Source organism: Palaemon carinicauda, chromosome 5 (assembly GCF_036898095.1).
Source record: "Palaemon carinicauda isolate YSFRI2023 chromosome 5, ASM3689809v2, whole genome shotgun sequence".
Lineage (NCBI taxonomy): Eukaryota > Metazoa > Arthropoda > Malacostraca > Decapoda > Palaemonidae > Palaemon > Palaemon carinicauda.
This window is the reverse complement of record NC_090729.1, coordinates 69541118-69568413: the sequence shown is the minus strand read 5'-3', so window position 1 is coordinate 69568413 and position 27296 is coordinate 69541118. Positions and strand designations below refer to the sequence as shown.

Genomic DNA, 27296 nt, shown 5'->3' with positions numbered 1-27296 from the left:
ATAGTCTGGCCTATTCTTACAACATTCTCTTCTGTCCACATACTGTACACCTGACAACACTGCGATTACCAAACAATTCTTCATTGGTCAAGGCGTTAACAACTCAATGTAATTGTTCAGTGGCTGGCTACTTTCCTCTTGGTAAACGTAGAAGAGACTCTTCATCTATGGTAAGCAGCTCTTCTAGGAGAAGGACACTCCCAAATTAAACCATTGTTCTCTGGTCCTGGGTAGTGCCATAGCCTCTTTACCATGTGCTTCCACTGTCTTTGGTTAGAGTTCTCTTGCTGTGGTGTATGCTCGGGCATACTGTTCTATCTCATTTCTCTCCTTCCTGTTTTTTTTTTAATTTTTTATTGTTTATATGTGAAAATCTAATTTAATGTTGTTAATGTTCTAGAATTATTTTATTTTTTATTTATTTTCTCTAGTCGTGTGTTTCCTTTTTTTTCCTTTCCTCACTAGGCTATTTTTCCCTGTTGGAGCCCTTGGGCATATAGCATCTTGCTTTTCCAACTAGGGTTATAGTCTAGCTTGTAATAATGATAATAATAATAATAATATTATTATTAAAAATAAAACTTATAATAATAATAATAATAATAATAATAATGATAATAATAATAATAATAATAATAATAATGATAAGGATAATAATTAATAGTAACAACAACAACAACAACAATAATCAATCATTAATAATAATAATAATAATAATGATAATAATAATGTTTGTTATTATTATTAACAGGAGGTCTACTTTTATGTACAGTATTATTTTGACATAGGAAAAATCTATTTTGGGTGAGATAGTCATGTCGTCCTAATGGAAGTTCCTCATTGGCAGCTTCTGCTTGGGATATTTCTGCGAGTGATAAACCAGAGAAATTCTACCTTAGAGGTTATCATGGAGTTCTAACCTCCGAGGCAAATATCTTGAGAGATATCGGGTATAGATTAGGGACGTGTTAATAACAAGCCATGGTTATCCTTCCCCGAATAGAGTTAACCTTGTCTCGAAGGATAAGGGATAGGGTAGGAAACGTGGGCAAAAGAGCCGTTACAACTCCCGATCTCAATGTGCTACAACTAACACGTTTCCTGTTGAACCATTCCAGGAGCAGCCATTGCATGACGCGAGACCCCACACTAAGAATGGGAGGGGATGAAAAGTAACGGGCGGGCCATCAGGATGACATGGCTATCTCACCCAAAAAAGGGATTTTGACGAAGGAAAAATCTATTTCTGGGGAGAGACCTGTGGCGCCCGGTGAAAAGAGTCCTTCTTATATACCTTTTCTGATAAAACCTTCCAATTATACCAGAGAAAGATAAAAGCATGGAATGCTGAGGTTACAACCCTCGCGCGAGCACCTTTTGGGTGTCGTGTATAAAGCAAAGGCGCGTGAAATCCACTATTCACAGGTTGTCTTCCATTTAGTTAATTCCTTCGTCAAAGGGATGGGCCGATACAAAGGCCCTAGCCAACCCACCAGCGCCACACCACCCACGCCCCGATGCGAGCGCCATCTGAACAACATCCTTCTGTATTGGCCATGATGGCTTGGAAAGGAAAGGGTGGGATCGTGTAAAATAAAGGGGAAGGGTTTCACCGGGCGCCACAGGTCTCTCCCCAGAAATAGATTTTTCCTTCGTCAAAATCCCTTTTCTGGGTCGACCTGTGGCGGCCGGTGAAAATGTACTAGAGAATGCCTTCCAAGCCCAACATTAACTACTAATTTAATGAGGGGAGAGAAACAATACCATGTAAAGAAAATCATATATAATTAAGGTAAGTAAACATAAAACATAAACTAGCCACAGGGCATAGTGAGAGTAAGGTTAAACAAACATGATAACAGGGAAGCCTCCGAGTATCAGAGTAAACATGCATCAAAACTGACATGGCTAAAAATATCCCAACCCTATAATTACGGTAAACAATAATAGTTACAATCATATTAACCTAATATGTAATAAACTTAGGGCTAACGAACCACCAAGGAAGCGGCGTCGTGGTGCGAGTGGCGGGTAGGAGGGAGAAGAAAAGAGATGGATGAAAGGAAGAACAAAAGATCACTGGGGAGAGATAAGGCTCCCAGCTGCAACCGTTGGGTATTTAAGAGCCTGTAAGTTCTTTAGATAGTGGCGTTTGAAGACCATGGGAGATTTCTAACCCGTGTACTTTTTAAGGTCATCAAAGTCCATATTCTGGAAATAATTGACCGCATATCATGAGCATGGGGAAATGATCCCAAATTGGCGTGTTTAATGAAGTATAGGATCTGTTGCCTAATACCACTTATGGAAATGGTACCTCCTTGTTCTCTGATAAACAAGGGGCCAGACGATCGGGTAGCAGTCCTGGCTAAAAAGGCCCTGAGAGTGGTGACCGGACATAGAGAAGTATCTTGGAGAAGAGAAATAATCTTCCAAGGGGACCACCTATTTTGGGGGTCTTCATTTTTAGCTAGGAACGCCCTGTCTGGAGAAAGAAGTACTTCACCTGAAGGGAGGAAATCCATGTTTTCTGAGTTTCGTGAGAGAGCTGCTAGTTCTGAGATTCTAGAACCCGAGGCCAAAGCTGTTAGAAATAAAGTCTTCCTAAGAAGAGTGATATAGGAGCAGGATTCGTTGTCCGTGTCGGAGGCCAGTTTGAGGACATCATTTAGAGACCAAAAGACCTTTTGTGGACGAACCGAAGGTCGAAGCCTAGCACATGCTTTTGGAATAGACGAGAAATAAGACTCCGCCAGGTTGATGTTAAACCCAACCAGGAAGACTTTCCTCAGAGCTGACTTAATGGTGGTTATAGTGCTAGCTGCTAGGCCTTTGTCAAATATGGACCTAAAGGAGATGGCTAAATTAGGAGTCATAACCGAATGGTCTGAACTCTTTAAGAAATCTGCTAGTTTCTTAACTGCCGAATCATATTGGCGAATCGTAGAGTCCCTTTTGTCTGATTCTATAAAGAAGACATTATCTGGGTCAATGTTTGCATCCCTTAGAGCCGCAAACTTCATGAAATCCACAAAGTTAGGGTTTTGGCTATCCTTGAGGAATCTGACACAGTCCGAGTTTGGACCACTTGGGTCAGTTTGGGGAATGGGATCCGGAAGGGACGGAGTTTCAACTCGAGGAGGAGAGGAAACCAACTGCTCTTTGGCCAGTGAGGTGCCACTAAAGCCACTGCCCCGTTGAAGGAGCGGAGTTTGTGCAAGACTTTCAGTAGAAGATTCACTGGAGGGAATAAGTAGATCTTCTGCCAATGGTTCCAATCCAGGGTTAATGCGTCCATGGCATAAGCCTGAGGGTCCAGCTTCGGTGTCACATAACATGGGAGTTTGTGATTGAGTTGGGTCGCGAATAGATCTACCTGGAGACCTGGAACCAGCCTGAGTATCCACCGGAAGGAGTGCATGTCCAGGGACCACTCCGATTCCAGTGGGCTCGTCCTGGATAATGAGTCTGCCATCACATTCTGGACTCCTGCTAGGTGAGTTGCTGACAGGAACCAGTCTTTTTCGGCTGCCAAGGCGAAAATAGTGACCAGGATCTGATTCAGGTTGGGTGATTTGGATCCCCCTCTGTTGAGGCAGGGGACTACGGCCGTGTTGTCTGAGACTACTCTGATGTGGGTCGACCTCGGAGGAAAGATTCTCTTCAGGGTCAAGAACACCGCCATGGCTTCGAGAACATTGATATGGAACTGCCTCATGGCGGGTGACCAAGAGCCCTGAAACATCTGATGTTGGGAGTAACCCCCCCATCCACTCAGAGACGCGTCGGTATGAATTGTCACTTGTGGAGAGGGGAACTGTAGAGGAACCGATTTGGAGAGGTTCCTCCGTTTGGACCATGGTTGTAGTCTCATTTTCAAGATAGAGGGGATCTTCGAGGTCTTATCTCTTAAAGGTATTGTCGCTCTCTTTCTCCAAACTCGATTGATGTCTTTGAGTTTGGCTTTTAATAGGAGATCGGTCAGTGAGGCAAATTGGAGAAGGCCGAGGATTCGTTCTAAAGCTCTTCTGGACACCTGTCTGTGTTTGAGAAAGTTCCTATCTCCCTACCTTCTTGGGAGGAAGGGAGAGTCTGTGCTTTGAAAGGTTCCAACGGATGCCTAACCATTCGAAGTGGCTTGATGGTTGTAGGCGGGACTTCCGGAGGTTGACTTGGAAGCCCAGTTTGGCGAGAAAATGGAGTACCTTCGACGTAGCTCTGTTGCATTCCTGGTGCGACTGGGCCCAAATGAGCCAATCGTCCAGATAGGCGATGATCTGTATCCCTTGGTGTCTGAGTTGCTCGAGCACCGTCTCCCCCAGTTTTGTGAATATCCTGGGGGCAATGCTGAGACTGAAGGGCATGACTTTGAATGCAAAGGCTCTCTTGCCGAGACGGAAGCCTAGGTAAGGAGAGAAGTTTCGAGCTACTGGGACATGATAATAGGCGTCGGTAAGATCGATAGAGGTGGTGACGGCCCCACGGGGAAGTAAGGTCCGTACCTGAGAGATAGTCAGCATACGGAACTTGTCGCAAAGGATGTAAGAGTTGAGCTTCGACAAGTCCAGAACTACCCTCAACGCCGACGAGTCTTTCTTCGGGACTGTAAACAGGCGGCCTTGGAATTTTAGGGATCGAACCCGTTTGATTGCTTTCTTCTTGAGTAACTCCGTGGTGTACTCTTCCAGGATGGGAGTGGGTCTCTGGAAGAAGGTCACTGGTGGAGGAGGGGATCCCTGTGACCGTTTCCAACCCAAGCCCCTGGATATTATGCTGTGAGCCCATGGACTGAAGTTCCAATGGTCTCGGAAGTGATAAAATCTCCCTCCTACCGGCATCACATCATTGGGAGGGAGTGAACTTAGGGCCCCTCCCTCCACGGGCACCCCTTGCTCTAGGTCCGCCGCGTTGGCGGAACTATCCTCTACCTCTGAAACTCCCTCTCTGGTATCCACGAAAGGAACCGGAGGATTCGTAGGCAGGGTTGTATGCAGGAGAGGACATCCAAGAGGGGTTGGGCTGTGTACTAGGGGGAGCAGCGAGGTAGACTACCTGCTGAGGGGGAGCCTATTGTTGAGAAGTCGAGGCCGCAGAAGACTGTGGGGACGAGGTACCCCGGGTAGTCTTGTAAGGACTAAACCTCTGCTTCTTCTTGAAGAACGTGTGTCTCTGGGGTTCGAACTTCTTTTTGGCTGAGAGACCCCACCTTACCTGCAAATTTTGGTTTGCCCTCGCCGCGTCCTGAAGAACCTTATCCACCTCGGTCTGAGGGAAGAGGGTCTTACCCCAGCAGGAGGAGGCTATCAGCCTGTTCGGTTCATGTCTGATGGAGGCCTCAGACAGAACGAACTTCCTGCAACTAACTCGAGCTGACTAGAAGTCATGGAGGTCTATTTGGTAGGACAGCAGCTGGTTCTTTGTGGCGACTCTGAACAGCGTTTCCTCTGGGTAAAGAGATGCTAAGGACTCCATGGAGGTGATGGATTGGAGGGACCTAGCTAGTCTAGTACAGGTCTCGTACTCAGTTTTGAGAAGACTCTCTATTAATCTGGGAAGCTTCTCAGAGAAAAGAGTAGAGGCACAGTCCGGGTCTAGCTTCCCCACTGTGAAGGTAGAAGCTGCGGCATCCCAGGTTGCAGAGGTACCCGGAATAAGCAAAGAGGTGGGGTCCGTCTCTTTGAGAGCCGGCATGGAAGAGCCTTCCTTGATGGCCTGTATAGTCAGCTCTGTGACTTTGTCTATGAGCGGCAAAGAGATGGAGGCCGCTGTCGTAAAAATAGTGTAGGCACCTTTGTGTGGGGTGAGCTTGGAGTTAATACACCCCCACTCTGATAGTGTTCTGGCTCAGATAGCCTGGACCTGCTCTTTTGGAAATATCACCGTTTCCTTCAGTACCTTGTCCATACGGACCAATGCATGTTCCGTTAAACGTACGAAACCATTGAACGGGAATTCTAGGCCCCGGGGGTAGAACTCCAGGTCCTCTAGAAGGCGGGTGCCTATGCCCTCCAGAGTTAGGGAACCATCTAAGAATGGGGCATGCAAGGCAAACCGCCAAGGATTGTTTTTATCGAAGGGCGGTAGCTTCGATGCGTCTGGGGCAGAAGTGGGAGGAAGCTGAGTTCCGGCGCGGATCAGAGTAGCCATCATATCCTTAATCTCTGTCATCGCCCCAGAGTGATGTTGAATTTGTTCTCTGACCAAATCTCTGACCAGTTCGATGGGGACGAGATCGCCCCAGGGTACCTGAAAGCCACCCGTTGGTTTTGTCTTGGATTTGGTAGACTTAGACTTCTTAGGAGTCGTGGTTTTACGAGGAGCAATATGAATATCAGGAGCTGTTGAGGATCCGGGGACCGGTGACGTTGATACTGTCAAAGCTGAAGTCTTATAAGTTCGAAGTGGCTTCACCTTTGGTCGTACAGAGGCAGAGGGATCCCGAGGAGAAGCCTTAGAGTTATCAAAACCTAGAAAGGAAGAGGTAGAAGAGAGAGTAGGAGAGAAAAGGGTTTCTACCAACTCGGCACCACTTACCTGTTCGTCCCTGGGTTCTACGTCTATATCCAGATCTGCCACGTCCAGCGGTACGAGGGGTTCGTCCTCTGCGGAAATGGTGGCCCTGACTTCTTCAATTAAGGGGGCAGTAAGGTCAGGGGAGACTGCAGCAGTAGTCGAGCCTGGGAAGAGACGGGAGGCCATGTCTCCATCGAGGAGATAGGGTGCGCCAGACGGGGCATTCCTGCCGAAGCCCGACACCCACGGACGAAGAGTAGCCCTTGCTGAACGAAGAGAGACATCATCGGCCTGTAAGATTTGCAGTGATTAGTGATGCAGGAGGGGGTTTGCTCTCCAAAATATACTGTGTATATCATATTCATGGCTAAATTAGTGTCTGCCAACGAGAAATAAGGAACAAAGGGAAAACCCTCTTACATCATCGTTCAGTAGAATTGACGACAGCTCGTAACAGAGCGAGCACAAATCCGGGAACCAGACCATGTATTGCGCCTGGCCCAGTTCCCGGATAAAGGGGATGGAGCAGTGCGCATGAGACCGACAGAGGTCATGCCCAACGGGGTCGTTGAACGAGGCAGGGCATCCTTCGGCAGTACAACGGACCTTCTGTAAAAGAAAGGAGACATGAGTCTGATGTTCCTTGAAACTCTGATAAGGGGTTAAAAAACCTTATTATTATAGAGCTCCGGCACTCACTGAATTCCCTAAGCTCCAATATTGCATTTAACTAATATCTGAATATCACTTTTAAGATGATCCAGCCCCATACCATTGATGGCACTTTAATATTCAATTGTTTGTATAATTGTAATTTACCTAATGTCTGTTAATGACAGAAGAATAAATAACTTAAAGCAATCTGCCGACCTCCGAGGGTCGGGGAAGCAGTGACATGCCCTTAAAATAAATATAAACACCAGCCTTAGCTAAAGGCAAGGCAAATATAAGTGTGAAGTACTGTATATGGGCGACCTCCGGTGAAGCCGGAGGGTAATGAGATGTCCTGAATAATTCAATTGTGGCTAATAATTCAATTGTGAAAGATATAAAAGCCAAGCCGCAGCTAAAGGCTAAGGCTTAGATCATAGTAAAGCGTATTTACGATCTCCGGTGAAGCCGGAGGGAGAAGAAAGGTCCTGAATAATTATATTATGAATAATAACACAATTGTAATAACAATGGCTGTTGTGGATATGGCCGTGGCCTGAGACCGCAGTAAGGGCCACCGGAGGGTCGTATCTAAACAATATGAAGCCCGTCCCATGTAGTAAACAATATATAAATATAACAATAGAACGAAAGTCATTGAGAGTCCCTCATGGCGGAGTGGAAAAACGTTCATAACTACTCCCAAGCCGTAACGGGGAGAGGACGAAATTCGGACCTAAAAATAACGCTAACTATTGAAAAGTAACCAAAAATAAATAACTCGTAAGTTATCATACACCCGTAGGGGGAGAGGTGAGGGAGGGAGAACCCGTTGAACGCACAAAACGGAAAACGGGAAATTCGCTCACCCACCGGAGCTAAGAAAGAAAACGAGAGAAAGGGGTAACTCGTGACTGCGAACAGAAAACGGGAACCCCAAGCTCTCGCTCTCTTGGACACAAAATCAGGACTAATAATCACACAACACTATTATAAACGTATAAAATAAAACTGTACATCAAGATAAGACTACGAACGAAGAATAGCATCTGCTAAAACCTAAAATAAATAGCAAAGTCGAGTGACGAACGCCCTGGTGGGGCGGGTACTAAACAATAACAAAGCTAGAACGCTATCTTGTTCGTAGGCTGGACTTGCTAGTAAAAAGTACCATGAGCATAATAACGAAAAAATAATAACGGTTCCAAAGGCATAAGGCCAGGGACTTAACCAAGAACCTAAGTGACAGAGTATTAAACGGGCAGACAAAGATGAATTCCCAAGACAAGTGAACAAACAATGGCCGCCGTGAAGGGCCAGACGGGAATGATAAAACAGCCTATACTGGATATAAAACAAAAGCCCGGTACTATAAAAAGCTGTCAAAACAAACTATGGTACTTAACATTGGAATGTGTGAAGATGGAGCTTCGGACATGACGAAATAAATCCACGAGTGTGAAAAAAGCCAAGAGCACCACAAAAAATTTTCACAATGTCGAAGTCCAAAAAGAAGGATGTAGTTCAGATGGCGCTCGCGTCGGGGCGTGGTTGGTGTGGCGCTGGGGGTTGGCTAGGGCCCTTGTATCGGCCCATCCCTTTGACGAAGGAATTAACTAAATGGAAGACAACCTGTGAATAGTGGATTTCACGCGCCTTTGCTTTATACACGACACCCAAAAGGTGCTCGCGCGAGGGTTGTAACCTCAGCATTCCATGCTTTTATCTTTCTCTGGTATAACTGGAAGGTTTTATCAGAAAAGGTATATAAGAAGGACTCTTTTCACCGGCCGCCACAGGTCGACCCAGAAATAGATTTTACCTATGTCAGAATCCGTTTTTTGAGCTCGAGCCATGTCGTCCTAATGGAAGTGTATCAGAGAATTATTATTCTCAGTTGTGGCCAGGAGAGTTTTAACCCTTTACACCCCTTAGAAAAACATTGTACCAAGCTATGGTGCAAGCAGTATGTTTGTAAAAAGTAGGAGCAAAGGAAATTACCATCACAGTCCCATTCACTGTGGAGAAGATCTTTGTCTCCAGTAGATGAAAAGACCGAAGTTTATAAAAGGAGGGTTAGAAATTGAGGTAACCACTTCATTTTGTACAGTAGGTCCATTGGAAGGAAATGCAAAAAGGAGTAACAGTCTTTTATTGTTTCTAAAGATGCTTAAATGTAACAGTATCAATTGTAACATTATATACAGTTGATATTTACAGAAAACCAGAGTTTTCCAACCCCAAAATCATGTAACAGAGTGGTAGAATAGTAACACATGGCATAAAAGGAAAAATATCACCTTTGACTCTTTACAATAGTAAATAGTACATTGAAAAGAGGAATATGAGTCCTCTTGCACAATGTAGACTGAGAAGTCCCAACTATACCGTCTATAAGAGTCCATATACAACACCTAAGAAACTGGTTTAATCACACTACCAGCGTCTGCTACAAAGTGTTTCCTCTCTTCCAACTGACGTAAGTAATGTTTGAAGAACACTCTTGAAGATTTCCATCCTGTGTAAGCCTGTAAGCCTGCAAAACACATAGATTTGAAAAAATTTAAGGAAGTGGCAACTTTTCTAGGGTCATGACCTGATGATGGTATGCCATCAGGGTCAATCCTTCTGATGAAATAGGTTAATTTGGACCTTAGCTGTTTCAGAGAAAGGTTAGATCCTGCTGTCTCCCCTTTAAAAAGTTTGCCCCCTTTAAAGGCACGGCTTTCTAACAGGTAGGCTTTAAGGCACTCTGTGGTGACAGAGAAGGGTCTTCCTGAAGTGGGACAATCTTCCAGGGCCTCCAGTGTTTCGTGGGAAGTTTGTTTTATGCCTAGCATGCAGGATGTGGGTAAAGATTTACCTTCCTTGATTCCAAGACTTCACTGTGGCCATCATCCCTTGAAAGGGCCACAATCTCACTGACTCTGGCACCAGAAGCCATAGCAAGCAAAAAGATAGTTGTTGAGTAAGATCCCTCAGATAAGTGGAGGCGTTATCTATCGAGGAGGCCAAGTGCAGGACTTTATCCAATGACCAAGAAATAGCCTTTGGAGGAGCATAAAGTTCCAGTTTAGCATAAGCCTTCGGGATCTTATTGAACACCTTGCTATTGAGTTCAATATCAAAAGCTTAAGCAGTTGGTCTAGTTAGTTGTGACTTACATGAGACAATAGTTGTAAAGGCCAGACCTTGATCATACAATGGGATAAAGAAAGAAATACAGAAGCCTTAGAAATGGAAGAGGGCTGATTATTTTTCACGAATGCAACCCAGTTTTTCCAGAAAGGCAAATATTGTCGTTTCGTGGTGTTGGACTTGTACTCATCTATGATGTCAATTCTCTTCTTTACAATTCTGAACTTGAGCTGCGAGGGCGAAAAAATCATGAGCTGATGTTTTTTCATCATCGAAGAGGAAGCGATGACAGTCTTCTCTTGAACATCCTTGGACAGCAGTGGAAATGGTAGAGGGACCTTGAGAGGTTTGAGTTCCAGAACAAGAGGATACAATTGCTCTTGGGCCACTAAGGCTGCTGTTCCCTTGAAAGTGCACAGTTTGTTCAGGATTTTCATCAGGAGGTTGAATGGTGGAAATAAATAGATTTGAGACCTCTGGTTACAATCCAGAGAGATCCGTTCCTGTCACTACAGGATCGAAGTTTGGTGCTACATACCGGGGAAGCTTCTTGTTGAAGCTCGTCGCAAAGGGATCGATTTGTAGTTCTGGGACTTGCTCTAGGATGAAACAGAATGATTTTTCATCCAGAAACCATTCTGTTTCCAGAGGTTTGAATCTTGACAGGGAGTCCGCCTTCACATTGTGAACCCCTTCCAGGTGAACTGCTGAGATGCTAGTCCCTCCACTCTGCTAGAGTGAGGATGGCTGGGATCACATGGTAGATCTGAGGAGACCTGGAGCCCTGTCTGTTGACACTGTGTACTATCGTCCTGTTGTCGATGACTAATTTGATGTGTGATTTCGTCTTGGGGTTCAGTCTCTTCAGAGTCAGAAATGCTGCCATAGCTTCCAGAATATTGATGTAAATTTTCTGAAATGTGATTGACCACCAGCCCTGTACTTTCTTGGAAGTGGAGTGTCCCCCCCAACCTTGTTCCGAGGCGTCCATGTGAATAGTCACGGAAGGAGGAGGGTAATGCAGAGGGACGTGTATCAATAAATTCTTGGCAGTGGACCACAGCTTTCGCAGTAAGACCAGGGTTTTGTGGTGAAGATCTCTCCGAGCATTTGCTGCCTTTCTTCTCCAGACACTTTTGGCATCTTTGAGTCTTGCTTTTAGGATTAGGTCCGTCACAGTAGAGAATGCCTATACTTTTTTAAGTTGATCTGAAAGCCTAGAGACTGTAGGAATTTCATGACTTCTTGAGCTGTCCGAAGACACTGACTTCAGTGCACCCCAGACCAGCCGGTCGTCCAGGTATACCATCACTCGGAGGCCTCTGTTCTGTAATTGTTGGATGATGGCTGTGGCTAGCTTCGTGAAAATCCTTGGAGCTATATTGAGCCTGAATAGCATAGCTCTGAAAACGTAGGCCTTTCTTGCCAGTTTGAAACCAAGGTAGGTGGAGAAATGCCGACCTATCGGAAGATGCCAATAGGCGCGTGTAAGATCTATGAAGACAATGTAGTTCCCCGGGGGTAATATGGTCCATATTTGCAAGATACATTAGTCCGCATCTGGAACTTGTCGTTCAGAGTGAGTTTGTTTAGTTGGGACAAGTGGAGAATAGTTTGAAGAGTGCGCAAATCTTTCTTGGGCATGCAGAATAGCCGCCCTTGAAAGTTCATGGATTTTGTGCAACAGATGACTCCCTTCTGGAGAAGATCCTGTACATAATCTTCCAAAAAATGGGGTTGCGAGTTGGAGGAACCTCTTGAACTGGGGTGGATTCTTTCTCTATTTCCAGCCCAGTCCATTTGAGACTAAGCTGTGAGGCCAATGATCGAACTCCCATTGGTCCTTGAACAGATGAAGTCGTCCCCCTACCAGGAGCTACTTATTGTTGGTGTGAAGGTCCAGCGTCTATAACCACTTTGCCTCTACTTCCTTGGCCTCTAGATTGCTCTAGATTGGCTGCCTTTTCCAGACCTTCCCCTGCTACTGGTGCCTTTCTTTTGAGCCCTGACAGGGTGGAACATGGTGGTGGCCCTCTCATACATGGGGTTGAAGGCTGGAGACAGTGAAACATAAAGCTGTTGTACCGTGTATACAGTCTGAGGGATGCCGGCAACTGGGGCTGTAGAGACAGGAAAGGATTTCCTTCCCATAAAGTGTTGTCTTGGCTTCTTGCCCTTGGGTTGAGGTCCTTCACGGGGGGTAAATTTCCAATGAGAGGACATACCCCACTTGTCTACAAGGCTCTTATTCTCCTGAGCCCCTTTGTCCATGATTTCCTTAACCAATTTCTCAGGGAAGAGGCCCCCCCCTTTATGCTGAAGACTTGTTGAGGATGTGGGCTTGGGGATTAAGAGCTGGGCTCTGATAAACGGTGGGAACTACTATCCCACTGGACCTTGGTACCCAATTTTTGATCCAGCTAGATTAGTCAACACTTTCTCTCTCCCTTTTGGTTATTTCTTTTATTCTCCCATCACTTCCTCTTGTTCATGAACTTGTTGACGACTTTGGCTTGTTTGATTATAGTTTGACTGCTTCTTTGGATTTGGCATAGTGGGGGATGGATGGCATGCCATCGTGTCCTGTACAAATTTTGATGCCATCACCCTCTGGCAGACCCCATTGGGTGCAGACTTAGTCTGTTAAGAGTCGGGCTCCAGTGATCTGGTTTTAAGTCGCCATATTTGCGGGTAGTGCGTGACGCCAGACATTGGAGTCGTCGGTGGGAGGAGTCAACTACCCCCACTGACCAGTGTACGCCCACCTACAGAGAGGCAGCCCCTCTCTAATAGAGGACTGGTCCCTGCTGAAGCCTCTTCTCGTGTTGGGCCACATGTGATAGGAGGACTGACATTCTATGATAAGATGGGGACAACTTGGCTTGCTTCTTCTTCAACACAAACTAATCCCTCTGTGTACGACCTGGAAACTCTAATGGACCATTCTTCAGATGCTCTAAAACCAGGTAATTTGGGTAACATGGGGAATCTGCAAATTCTTGATGTAACCCAAATTCCCATAGAAAGTAATTAATATGTTCTGTATGAAACATTTCAGTGTTATGGTAGTATCAGAGAAATACGAATGAGACTTTAAAATGACAAGTGGGATTCATGGATATCATTTGATAATCATGCTGAAGCATTTGATGCGATCAGAGACGTTATTAATATTAAAATCAATAATTTAAATATCAAGGGTGCTCTTTGTGATGTGGTACTTGAGGATTTGGTTGTATAAAAACTTGCAGATTGGATTGACAGAGATATAGAAGTTTTTGCACCCTCCCAGAGAAAGCCAAAACCACCAAAGTGGCTTATTGCTTAGTCAAAAGAGAGTACAGGAAATTAATTTAAAATATGCAAATTTCTTCAAAAGAAAGTAGGTACCATCACACCGGAGATATATCTCGTTTTGGAAAGAACAGTTTCCTCATAAAAGCGAAATCAGTAACACAATCTGTTATGTTATGCCGTCTAAAGACAGAGAATGATGACATAAAGTTGGAAAGGGAGTAGTTTTCAATAGAGACTTGTATGAGTTTACGAAAGAAGAGACACTGGCCATGTGTCCTTTAAGTGTGTGGAAAGTGCATAAAGTCCCTGAAACATCAATGATTATCCTTACTTTTTAGGATCCTGATGTGCCTTTCCACATTTCCATAGAAAATCAATGGATTAAAGTCCAAACTTTTAAGTAGAAGCCACTGAAATGTTTTAATTGCTTTAGATATGGGCATCCTTCTAATGTTTGTAAGAATGAAAAAGTGTGTAGTACTTGCTCCAACTTTTACCATGGAGAATGTACACTAGAGACCGATTGTTTAAACTGCAATTTAAATCATAAATCTACTGATTGGAGCTGCCAGCATTATAAGATAGTAGAGGCTACATCAATAAATCCAGTATTGAACACATAAGTGTGGGGCATGCCAAGAGACTGTTAAGTAAATCAAGTTCTGCAAAGGTATTGAAATCAGGAGGAAAAACGAGACAGGAGACATCCAACCCACCTATTACTGCCAGTATTCCTCAAAAAATAAATTTGCCATCCTCTGATAAAATTCTGCATGATAGGGTAAGAATATCACCCCCTAAGGCTTTGCTCACCTCTAATAAACCCTTGTCCCCCATTACAAAGGATAATATTAACCACTCTCAGGCTATATCTTTGCCTGATTTGATGGAGGTTTCACATAAAACCGAGTTATCAAGTGCACCTGTATTGGGGAGAACACCAAAACCTCATAAATCACCACCTGTTAATAGGAAAAGAGAGAGACCTCCATCTCTCACCACCATCCATGTAAAACACCAAAGTTATGACCTCAAATAGATATGATGTTCTGCCTGTTGATATTTCGGATCTACAGGAAAACTTCTTGAATCAATAAAAAATTCAAGTTGAGGTCCATCATCCCCCTCAAGAATTAGGTTAAAAGAACATTTAAAAGGCTAATGTAAAACCTAACTTATCAAGACCCACAATTAAGTAGCCTACGGAAAATGTTGGTAAATCAAAAACTGTCAATAGGAAGATCTCATCCAAGATGTCTTCCAGAAAGTTTTCTCCTCCATTTTGTGATTGAAGTGTCAGGGTCTAAGGGCCAAATGTGAAGAACTTAAGCTCCTCATTCATGAGCACTCCCCTATAGTTGTATGTCTACAGGAGAGCAAACTTGATGCTAATACTCCATGTCCTCGAGAGTCTGTTAGCTATAGGACACCGTATGATCAACAAACAGGGAGCCATGGCGGAAGTCGTACATATGCTCGCCGAGATGTTCCCCAAATATCTTTACCTATTTGTACGCCTCTGTAGGCAATGGTTGTACAAATTGATGTAGGGAGAAAATACACAATTTGCTCTCTTTATTTGTCTCCTAATGACAGCATCTCGTATAATAATTTAGTAGAGGTGATTCAACAACTCCCTCAACCTTTTTTCTTGTTGGGGGATTTTGATTGTAAACACAAGGGGCAACATTATATCATCAATTGTGGAAAATGAAGATGTGGGACTACTCAATACAGGAGAGCCCAAACACTTCCATGTTCAGACAGGTACCTTGTCGTGCATTAACCTATCAATCCCAAGCTCTAGTTGCCTTCTCGATTTTGATTGGCGGACATTAGATGATTGGCATACTAGTGATCATGCACCAATTTTTATAAACACCAATAATGATCCAGCTTTAGAGATCACCACGATGGAATCTTGACAAGGCGGACTGGGATAGATTTCATGAGCTAAGCGAAATTGAAGGTAATGCAGAACAGTTTGAGAATATTGATGATGTACTGTAATAGACTTCCTGAATGGAACACTCCATACAGCAGGGGTCAATTCAATACCCAAAACAACAGGGTTATTCAAACGATGACCAGTCCCCTGGTGGTCTTCAGAACTAACTGTCCTGCACAGAGAAACAAGGAGGTCTTTTAACTTGATTGCGCAAAATCCACACAGAGGAGAATATGATTATATACAAGAAATGTAGAGCAAAGTTCCGTCGTGCCAAGAAAGAAGCTAAGGGCCAGTCTTGGGTGTCTTTTGTCTCCCCCATTAACAGTAGAACACTACCATCTTCTGTGTGGAGGAAAGTAAAAAAGAAAGCAGGCAAATTCACCCCAAACCCACCACCAGTGTTGAAGGTTAGTGGACAGTATATGACTGGAGCAACTGAGGCTAGCAATACCCTGGCTGATCATTTCTCAAATGTATTATGTAAGTGTGAAGCAGCTCCTGGTCACCAGTATAGGAGCATTGAAGAAAAGAAAATTTTAAATTTTGCAACAGGAAGGGAAGAGTCACAGAATTCTTCTTTTATTGAAAGAGAATTTGATTCCGCACTTGATGTATGTAATAATACAGCCCCTGGACCTAATGGAATTCCATATGCAATTATTAAACATGTATCTGTTAATACCAAGTTGTTTATTATAAGCATTATAAACAGAATACGGCATGATCAAGTTATCCAAGTGTTTGTGAACTAGCCATTATTTTAGCCTTTTTAAAACCCGGTAGGAATCAGTTATTAGCTGTAAACTATCGACCAATTGCATTGACATGTTGTTTATATAAGATTATAGAGAAGATGGTCAATGCAAGACTGATATTGGTACCTAGAAAAGAAGGGTATTTTATCCCCTATCCAGTGTGGATTTAGAAAAATGCACTCGACGACTGATGTATTGATACTACTTGACTCCTCTATTTGTGAAACCTTTGCTTCCAGAAAGTACAATGTAACAGTCTTTTTTTTTTTTTTTTTTTTTTTTTTTTTTTTTTTTTTTTATCTTGAGAAAGCATATGATACTGCATGGAAATATGGTTTACTTAAAACCATCCATAATTTAAGATTACAAGGAGAGCCACCATTATTCATTCAATCATGTACTGTATTTCACATAGAATTTTTCAAGTGAAAGTGGGGGAAACTTTATCAGAGAGAAAATGTCAGGAAGAGGGAGTTCCCCAGCGTAGTGTGCTAAGTGTAACCCTATTTGCACTAGCAGTTGATGGGATATCCTCTGTCATTCCTCAATATATTCTCTCAACACTATTTGTTGATGATTTCTCCATATCATTTGCTAGAACTAGAATGGCAATGGTTGAGAGAAAATTACAACTCGCAATTGACAAAATTATTCAATGGGCCGATAAGAATGGGTTTAAGTTTTCGACAAGCAAGGCTACTGTTGTCCATTTCTGTCGTATTCGGGGAGTACATCCAGACTCTTATATGTACATCAAAGGTCAATGGATCCCATGTGCAAATGAAGCCAGGTATTAGGCTTGATATGTGATTGTAGGCTAACATGGGTTCCTCGCTTAAAATCCTTAAAAGCAAATTGTCTTGATGCCTTGAAGCTTTTAAAAGTTTTGTCCCATACATCATGTATACAGGTAATTCAATATTTTTATGGAGCTTGGCTAGTCACCGGAGGCGCCATGTTGGCCGCTGTCGTTCGTCATGCATGCTTTATTTAGTCAGCAGAATGACATTCCCGATTTTATAGCTTTAATGATTTATAGCTATTTAGGCACAATTATACTAGTGAAGATATGATTATGCATACAAATTTCTTCTCCCTCATATGTCGATCGTATACATTAGAGTTTCGGTGATATAGGTAAGCGAGATCTCGCCCCGTGGTAGGCTACCTAGCCTAGGCGCTTTGGTATGCTTTCATACATTATCCCCGTTTACCCTCGTGTATCGTTTTATCAATTCAACAGGAGATAGTATATCTCTATAATTATTTATATAACTCGATATTCATCTCCTGTGGAGATTTAAGGGTAATCCCTCCTTCCCTCTGAGTGCCGCCATAGGCGACAACCCTATCTTGGTCTCGCCATAGAGTAGTACACTCCGGCTTAACTAGACTAGTGTTCCCTGTCTCCCACCCTTGCCAGTGAGCATCCCGGCTTGAGTTTTCGACAGAACCTCAGAGTATTCAGTCTTTATGCCGGCGGCTGAGCAGCAGGGTGAGTAGTCACTCCCCTGCCGGCGTATAGTTGCTGGCATAGGAGGCTTAGCCTCCCTAGGCCGCACCTGAAGTGGTAGTATAATGCCGCAACTTCTCCCCTGCGGTTTAGAAGACAAGTCTTGTTTCGGCAGACCCTAGGCTGAAGAATTGATATTCTTCTGGCGCCGATATGTGAAACGAAGTTTCACCCCTGTTTTGAAGTGGCGGCAATCCTGCCACCTTCTCCTAACACTGTTTTGGCAGACCCTATGCTGAAGAATAGATATTCTTCTGCAGCCTAGGATGGCGCCAATACTGAAACGAAGTTTCACCTGTTTGGAAGTGGCGGCAACCTTGTCGCCTTCTCTTAACACTCCATACAAGACCCTTTCCCTACCCCTCTCTGTCCTTTAACGATGGCCTAGCTATCGCAACTCTGTGGCCGTCGTTCTACATTCTCCCCGCTTGCCGGGTAGATCGTAGAGCTGGTCGGGCTCCTACATAGGCGGCTTGATAGCCGCTCCGACTTTACCCTACGGACGCAAGGCTCCGGGAAAGGTTGTGCCGGCTATGGCGGCTGTCGGCGGAAGACCCCTTTTGCCCTTGAGTGTTCTTTAGTCCTCCCTTGGACTGCCATCCACATCCCTTAAACCGGCAGCAACCGACCACAGATCTTGTGGCTGGGTGGAAGCCTGGATGATGCATTCTCCCCTTCCATTTGAACCCTCATTCTGGAGGAAGGCAGTAAGGTTATATACCTACACCCTTATTTATTGTATACATACATTATTAAGGCAGCCCTTCACTCCATGCTTGGATCGGTGCCGCCAGGTACTAACCCAGCCGACGGCATGCCATCTGGACTGCTGCCGCCAGGTGCTAGCCTAGCCGGCAACATGTCGGCTGAAATACAGTATATGATTATACAGTAGCCAGTATATTTGCAGTGTATTATGTGCTGCAGACAGAAAACTATAGTATAGATTATACAGTAGTTGTATCGGCTCCTCCCATAACTTGCCACCAACTTCCCCCTCGAAGCGTAAATGCTATGTGGGGTGCAGATAGCTATGTGGCGTGTCAAGCATACCTCCCCTGTTATTATACGATATCCTAAAGGGAAATCTTATGGGTACTCGTGCCAGAAGTTAGAATTCTGTGAAACCTTTAGTTTAATTCTCTGGGAATATCTTCTGTAGTCATATATACCCTCAGGAAGCTACTGAAGGAACTTTCCATCAGGACTGCATGGCCTGAGCCCAAAAATATATATTATTAAAAAAAAAATAAGCTAAATTAGGTTAAAGTTCACGTAGTGTAAGTTAAAGTAAGTTACAATATGTTATCGCAGTCACCATCTCTACCTACTCGCCGACCGTCCGTCTCCTGCGTAGCAAATCCTACACCTGCGCTGGCCTGTCTCTAGGGCAAAGTGACAATAGAAACACCTTTTTTATTTATTTCTTTATAATTCTTTTTTACATCTATCTTACATAATGCAATTGTATCATTGTTATTTGTAATTATGTGTAGTAATTTATTAAGGAGTTATCATAGGTTTTTGGGCTGTAGAACGAGTTATACAAATTACAGTGTATTCTTATGGGAATATTTGCTCCAACATACGATTGTTTTAACATACGAAGCAGGTTCCGGAACGAATTAAGATCGTATGTAGAGGTTTCTCTGTACAGTATTTCATTGTGGTTATACTGTAGCCTTATTATGAGATTTAATGTGGTGTTTTATAGGGTTTGGAACAAATTAGGCAATTTGCATGTGAAATGTGACTCTCAACACGAAAAAGTCACTTTACGAAAGCCACTCCAGAACGAATTGATTTTGTGTTGTGAGGCATTACTGTATAGCAGTGCATGTAGTACGGTACGGTTCGATTTGTTTTTTCGTAATTCATACCACACATTTTTACCGTACTGTAATTTCGTACACTACCTAAAAATTCATGCCGTACCGTACTAGTATGATATTTTATCGTACCGTAATTTTATACTGTTTCCGTACCTACTTTTTTCTTTACATTGCAGTTCATATAGACATAACATGGCACTTTTACTACTACTACTACCACTGCCATTACCACCACTGCCACTTCAAGAAGATTGGTGTTATGTAATACATTAATGATATAATACAATTTTATTTTGCTAAGGTTACAAAAGGAAAATGTTCAGTTATACAGTATTAGGCATTTATTCAGTTTTGTGTGTTGCAGCGTAATAGCATTACAGCGTCAACAATATCCTCTTTTGACCTTGTCTTAAATCATTAAGAATATAGCGCAACCCAGAGAATGTGCGCTCTACGCTTGCGCGAGTAACAGGCAGAGCAACTGCTACTTCAGTAAGATTTTTTAGTGAACTTTCTTGTTGATAATGCCACCACTGGAAAATACACTCATTTTTACTGATATGTGAAGCTTTGGCGAACATTTGATATGCTCAGCCACTTCACTCTCTTTGCTTGCGGTATCAATTGCTCTGCTTACATCACTGACTTGGAATAATTGCTCTTCAATATCTACTGACCCAAGGGCTGAGTCACCTTCACCATCACTATCGCCGCTCGTGAATGAATCGTCTTTTGCCAGCATTGAGACTGACGACATAGTACTAGTAGAAGAAATAGTTTTAACTTTTTTCCAGAGTCCAAGAAGATGTATTTGACTAAGTTCCTTCTGTTCTTCGGTGAGGAGAACATTATATCTTCACCAATACTCAACACCAACAAACTCTCGGTGCTGACCCATTGTGAGATTCTGTAAGACAAAAAAAAAAAGAAAATAGCATATTAGATTTAAAAACGAAAAAAAATTTGCTCGTGGCTTGCACACAAAAAAATCTCTCTCTCTCTCTCTCTCTCTCTCTCTCTCTCTCTCTCTCTCTCTCTCTCTCTCTCTCTCTCTCTCTCTCTCTCTCTCTCAACTATTATAATTTTGCGTGAATTCTTTAAATAAAGAAGAGAACATCATTCGAGTCTTACCTTATATATGATCAAGCTTCTCTACTGAGCACTGCCTCCGTAGCACAAAAGCAGAGTGCAGCGGAAGTCTTGCGGGCAGCAGTCAGCAGGCCTCGGTGTCCTCACGGCGTTAGTGTCCTGACCTGAGCTGATGCAGTGTGTAGACCAAGTACTGACTGATGAATGATGATGAAGGGAGGCGTTAAAAATGCGTTGTCACGTGTGTCAAGGCTGGGTCAAGGGTAGTCGGTGGTAACTGTTAAGAGCTAGCTAGGCCAGAGCAGAGGTCAAAACGGTCGCGGTAAAAGGTATTACCAGTTACCAACTCAATAAAAAGGGAAAATGGACCTTCTCACCTGAGTGATAAGCTGATAAGTAGGTGGGGTCCCTGCCCAGCCTTGCTGTGACGACTGACGGGGTAAACCTCACTGGGATATGCTTTAATTAACACCCCAGTGAGAAGACCTCTGCTAATCCTTTATGGTGACACACCTGGTTGACTTGGGCGGTGAGTCACCGCCCAAGTCAACCGGGTGTGTGACCCTGGGCGGTTGGGCGGCAGGGGCTTGGCTGCTTGTGACACCTGTCTAAATTTGGTACGGAAATGGTACGATTAAGTACAAAAAAAAATTGTACTTTCGTACCGTACCGAACTCAAAGGAAAATATCGTACCATAATATCAAACCGTACTTACATCCCCCCAAAAAACGTACCGTACCGTAGTATTGTACCGAACCGTACTGTACTACATGCCCTGCTGTATGGTTATTCCAGGCCAAATCTGATCTGTTACTCTTCCAAAGATAATAGGCCTATCCTGCTTCTCCAAATAAGTACATCTACAATCATCACTGAACCATGGTTTGTCTTTCACTTGGTACCTTAGCACATGAGAAGGGATATGCTTATCAACTATGTTGACTAGATTCTCATTCAAATGGACAACAGATCAACACTAAAATTGTATCCAATTCAAGGCCAAATGATCATGCAAAATCCCATTCCAGTCTGTTTGAGATTTCATATAAATCTTGATACATCAGGGACAAGCTGCTCAGTCTTCACTTCTAATGAAATCAAGGCATGATCAGATGTCCCAACTGGAGAACCAACCTTACTTGTTATAAAGCCAGAGGAGTCGGTGTATATGAGGTCCAAGCAGTTACCAGACTGTGAGTAGCTTCACTTTTGATTTGCTCACAGCTTGATTCAGAAGCAAAGTCTAAAGCCATGGCAATCGAGAGGAGAAACAGAATTTAACCACTCCCTATCGTGAGCATTGAAATCACCTACAAAGACAAAGGAGGCTTTACTATCATCTTGTATCTTAGCCATAATGGTAAGAGGACAATTGAAGATAGAATCATCCATGTCTGGATTCCGTTAGATTGAACACAAATAGAAATTGTTATGCCTGCCACAAACTTTTATTACCTGAATCTCATGATATCCACATTCATAGGAGGACTTATGAGAAGCAGGGTATTCAGTCCTAATATACACTGCAATTCCCCTGGCCCTAGGGATGGCATCACATTTCAACATTATTGGCCTCTTAAAACCAATTATAAGGGCTCGGATTAGTGCCTCATATCTGAGCACAAAAGAATATTATACCGTCTGGACGCAACTGTAAGGTCTTGAATATTTGCATGAAGACCACAAGTATTGCAATACTGTAGACGACATTAACAAAATCTAGGACCTAGTGGTCCTGGATTTCGCTCAATGTCTCCAGCCAGCATGAAAATTAATGGTAATGAAAAGGATGCATCATACTTAAAAACTAAATTAACAAGAATGATAACAAAAGCAATATGTACAGAAATATAAATAAAGTGATCGATCAAACCCATAGACAGGAGAAAAAATGGTCAACATGGACGTGCTGATACACCTTGCACGGCTAAATACCTTCCAGGATAGCCACTTTAAGTGAAGGGAGGACAGTAAGGATGGTTTTGAAAAGAAAAAGAATCGGATAAGGAAAAGACAACATCTTGATAAACCACCAGGCATCCATTAAGCCTGCCCAACACACCATTTAAAAAACAAGGGGAAGAAAAAAAAGATAGAATAGTGCACCCGAGTGTACCCTCAAGCAAGAGAACTCTAACCCAAGACAGTGAAAGACCATAGTACTGAGGCTATAGCACTACCCAAGAATAAAGAACAATAGTTTGACTTTGGAGTGTTCTTCTCTTAGAAGAGCTGCTTACCATAGCTAAAGTGTCTCTTTTTACCCTTACCCAGAGGAAAGTAGCCACTGAACAATTACAATACAGTAATTTGCCCCTTGAGCAAAGAAGAAGTGCTTGGTAATTTCAGTGTTATCAGGTGTAGGAAGAAAGACAAGAATGTGTAAAGAATAGGCCAGACTATTCAGTGTATGTGTAGGCAAAGAAAAAATGAGCCGTAACGAGAGAGAGGGATCGAATGTATTACTGTCTGGCCAGTCAAAGGATCCAATAACTCTCTAGTGGTAGTATCTCAACAGGTGGCTGGTGCCCTGGTCAACCTATGAAATAGCTACAGGTTTGTGTAGTTAGGAAAAATACAAATTATTCCAAATTTGTCATTTTGATGATGTTACTGTTCTTAATTTTTTTTTCAATACTACTCTTGTAGTTTATTTATTTCCTTATTGCTTTTCCTTACTGGGTTATTTTTCCCTGTTGGAGCCCTTGGACTTATAGCATCCTGGTTTTACAATTAGGGTTGTAGCTTAGATATTGATGAAGATGATGATAATGATATTGATAATAATAATAATAATAATAATAATAATAATAATAATAATAATAATAATACCTTTTTTGGGCTCAAGCCATGTCGTCCTGATGGAAGGTTTCTATTGGTAGCTTTCTAAGGGATATTTGGCTACAGTGATATTCCCAGAGAATTGACCTTTAGGTCTCCAGAATTCTAACTCCTGGCGCAAATATCCTTAAAATTTCTCTTAAGGACATCGCATAATATCAGGGGACGTATATCTTGATACGACACATAGAAATCTTCACCCCGAATAGCGTTTTCGTTTCGAGGGGGAAGAGTGGCGAAAACAGAAGGGGAGCCGTTATCAAGGTTACCTTCCTCCCATACTATTACGAGTATCCAAGATGGCGCCCATTCCTATTTTTGTAGCGAATTCGCATGGTGGTTTTCCCTGTTGATCTAACGTTTGTGATCATTATTTTGAGGATTAATAATGCAATCTCCAGCTTCTTCTGCCTCTGGAAATTTGAGTATTTATTCTTTACAGTGTATAATTTTTATCTCCTGCTTCACAAAGAAATTAGTGTAATTTTATGTGTTCGGAGCTTGGCCGATCACCGGAGGCGCCATGGGTGCTGTCGTTCATGACGCATGTGTTATTTAGTTAGAAGAACGACATTCCCGGTTGTAATAGCATTAATAAATTATGAAAGCTATTTAGGCACAATTATACTAGTAAAGATATATATATTTGTGCATACATTTTCCTCTTCCTTATGTCGATCGTATACAGTACGTTAGAGTTTCGGTGATTTAGGTAACCGAGATCTCGCCCCGCGCTAGGCTACCTAGCCTATGCGCTTTAGTATACTTTCATACATGATCCCTGTTTACCCTCGTGTATCGTTTTATCAATTCAATGGTAGATAGTACTGTATATCTCTTAGAATTAGTTATATAACTCAATACTTGTCTCGTGTGGAGATTTAAGGGTAATCCCTCCTTCCCTATGAGTGCCGCCATAGGCGATATCCCTATCTGGTCTTGTCATAGAATACCTCACTCCGGCTTGACTAGGCTAGGATTTTTCCGTCTCCCACCCCTGCTGGCAAGTATCCCGGCTTTGGTTTTCGACAGAACCTCAGAGTATTCAGTCTTTCTGCTGGCGGTCGAGCAGCAGGGCGAATAGTCACTCCCTTGCTGGCTTAGAGCTGTCGGCATAGGAGGCTATGCCCCCCTAGGCCGCACCTGAAGTGGTAGTATGATGCCGCCACCTTCTCCCCTGCGGTCTAGAAGACTAGTCCTGTTTCGGCAGACCCTAGGCTGAAAAATAGATATTCTTCTGCCACCTTGGATGGCGCCGATACTGAAACAAAGTTTCACCCTTGTGTGGTAGTGGCGGCAATCCTGCCGCCTTCTTCTACACTTGATACAGGACCGTTTTCCCTGCCCCTCTCTGTCCTTTAGCGATGGCCTAGCTATCGCAACCCTGTGGCCGTCGTCTTACAATCTCACTGCTTGCCGGGTAGATTGTCGTGCCGGCCGGGCTCCTACATACGCAGCTGTATAGTCACTCAGTCTTTCCCTTATGGACGCAAGGCTCCGGGAAAGGTTATGCCGGCCGTGACGGCTGCCGGTGGGAGACCCCTCTACTATCGAGTGTTCTTCAGTCCTCCCTTGGATTGCCATCCACATCCCTGAAACCGGAAGTGACCGGCAACGGATTTTGCGGCTGGATGGAAGCTTGAATGATGCATTCTCCCCTTCCATTTGAACGGTCACTCTGGAGGAAGGCAGTAAGGTTAGGTACTTACACCCCTATTTATTGTTAACAAACATTTTAATAAGGCAGCCTTTCACTCCATGCTTTCTCTCTCTCTGTCAGCTAGTGCCGCCAGGTATGTTGCCGGCTGGACCGGTGCCGCAAGGTACTAACCAGCCGGCGACATGACCGCTGGACCGTGCCGCCAGGTGCTAGCCTAGCCTGCAACATGCCGGTTGAACTACGGTATATGATTATACAGTAGCCAGTATATTTGCAGTATAGTATATACTGCAGACAGAAAACTATAGTATATATTATACAGTAGTTATTTTCCAACTTACCTTGTGTTTCCTTTCACAGTCTATTGTTGAGACCATTCCTATATTGGAAGGAAAGATTTCCTTCAATACACTGATAGTTAATCAGTTAACAACTTACCCCACAATATTAAAGAACTTAAGAAGGGTCAGTGTTAAGATACACTTATCTATCCCGAGGGGTTAGAACCCTTCTCTTTGAGTTTGCCTGAGTGTGGAAACTCTGTCTTTAATTTTGAGGGAGGTCACAGCAATTGGCTGGACAGGAAACACAAGTACTGTATGTGTCTCCTATTTCCTTTTTAGCTTGACTATCCTAAGCTATAACGGTTAGAATATTAATATTAATATTAATATTTTGCATAATTTGCTTATCATGTGAGATAAACAACCGCATACTCATTCAATTTTCCTCTCTTTACAGTAGAACCAATTGAAGTGCGACGTCATCTTTTGCAACCACAGGAGTAAGGACTTCTGTGGTCACAAAGCGTGCAGGTTTCATGCCCCCTGCACCAAAACTACCGAAACTCTGCGGTACTGGGACCCCCAAGACTGCAACATTTGCTGGCCCTTGGTGACTGAAGGTTTCGACGACCCCGAGTCAGCGGAGTCGAGGGATGCAGCATGAGCAAAGCCGCGCAGATGGGTACAAGGGTTCTAAAAGAACTGTACGTGACCGTACCTTCCTAATGAAAGGATGCGCGACTTGCTGTTCCCGAAAGCGGGTATCGAAGCTGTCGCACCCCAAGCACGACCTGAACTCCCCTGCGTCCAGATTGCCATCGAGACGGATGTCAGTGAGGTGTTATAAGGCATTGACATCCACCAAGAGGAAAGGATGTCTGAAGTGTTCATGGACACTGAAAAGGATCTACTGAAGGATGATCCCGAGGAGGAGTCTACTCTACCTTTGGATGAAGATGATGAAGTCGGGTCCCTTCCGTCTGTGCCGGCACTGGAGCCGTTACCTTCAACATCTTCTGCCCCTCCATTAGATGATATGAGACAGGCACTGGCCAATCTTACGGCTCTAATGGAGAGCATTCGCAAGCAAGGCGAAGCTAGGGAAGTGAAACTTGAGAGAGAGCTCAGTGAAGCTCGACTCTCCGCCTCCCGAGGGTCATACAAGGGACTCAGAGTCCAAGACCTCCCACCCAGCTCCAAAACTAATCCCTGAAGGTATACGGAGTTTATGCCGATCACCAACAGCAAACTCCACATATCGGAGAAGATGGGAGGGGTCCCCCTAAATGACATTCAGTTCTAGCCAAGATTTAATGCTTACCCAGACTCCTTCATTCGACTGAAGCAGGAGCCAGCGTCGAAAGAAGAGACGGAACCCAAGGAGGTCATGGTATTCGACCATGACAAGGCACAGGCTCTCTTGTCGAGCAGCCTAAAGAAGGTGGGCTACACGAACTCTAAAGTGTCTGCCCTGAGCAAGAAGCATCCTACCTTCTTGCTCCGGCTTCAATAGCCTTCCCCTTTACATCGAAGGCTTTTAAAGCCGTTGCCAAGGCGGTAGAGGCAGTCAAACCTTGTCCTACACTGGAGGAGTGTAGACCTCTGTCGTTAGCCCTGCCCATGGAGGGTAAGGATTGGAAAGAAGTCCACATAACCTTCTCAGTAGGGAAGTTGGATGCAGATATCGCGGGACGATAGTTCAGCGAGAATCTCTCGAAACTGTCAGACTTTCTCTTACGTAAGGAGGAAGAGACGAAGGAGAGATTAGTGG

The 27296-nt window shown here is 43.6% G+C and overlaps 1 protein-coding gene across 4 annotated transcripts in view; it reads left to right on the top strand.

Annotated features, from left to right (window-relative positions):
* Positions 1-27296, top strand: part of Vps11 (vacuolar protein sorting 11) — a 439706-nt gene that overhangs the window by 297915 nt on the left and 114495 nt on the right. The window lies entirely within an intron of this gene.